We start from the raw sequence: 944 nt of genomic DNA on the forward strand, positions 1-944 counted from the left end.
CGTCGATCCCACAACATCTTGCATGGATCCCTGTTGAGAAATCCTGGCCTAGTTCATAAGGCGAACTGATAAGTCTTTTTAGTTATAACTGTTGTATCTTTACTAGAAAAAAGGAAACAAAGAAAAGAAAATCATTTTCATGATAAGAGAAAAAGGCCTGCTTTTGGTGTATTGTTATTTGTGTGCGCGCTGGATGTGCATGCACAAATACGTGCACATAAAGTAAGATAACAAATTGCGAATAATTTGGTTACCGAATGCATATACTGTAACCTACTCCAAAATGCACATGCACATAGGTGCCAATAGAGCAAACACGTGAATCCGGGGAGTGTAATATGAAGCCTCTATGAAAAACACTCACATAAAACTTCAATTATCTCGTAGAATCTATTTCTTCTCACATTAGCCACTTCGTACAATACCCTACTACTATCTACTGTGTCCATACGCCTACGCACACGAAAGCAAAATCACGTAAATACATGCATACGCACGTATAGAACCAAACGTATACGCATGCACTTCTAAACCCATTACACTCCTACATTCATATTCCCCCACACTCGTACCAAATAACCCACGCAGGATAATATCATAGAACTACATTCTCAGCAAACGGACATTCGCACACACATACACACACTAAACCCCACTACAAAACAAAACTCATAAATCCAAAAGAAATACATTAGACAAAACTACACCCAAGAATCAAAAAGAGAAATAAGCATATAAACGTAGCCTCAGCAGCAGCTGTAGTATTTGGCGCCAGTCATACCAGACTATTTATTAAATGCCCTGTGAACATTTATAGATGCGTACACCATTCATTCGGAAGTTACTTTGCGCCTAAAGATGTGCTTCAGACGATCATCTAGAAACTCAGTGAAATGGAATGATATCACTGTAGGTCCTTTAGATAAGCAGCATCTGTGTGTACG

This window comes from Octopus bimaculoides, chromosome 12, assembly GCF_001194135.2.
Source record: "Octopus bimaculoides isolate UCB-OBI-ISO-001 chromosome 12, ASM119413v2, whole genome shotgun sequence".
Lineage (NCBI taxonomy): Eukaryota > Metazoa > Mollusca > Cephalopoda > Octopoda > Octopodidae > Octopus > Octopus bimaculoides.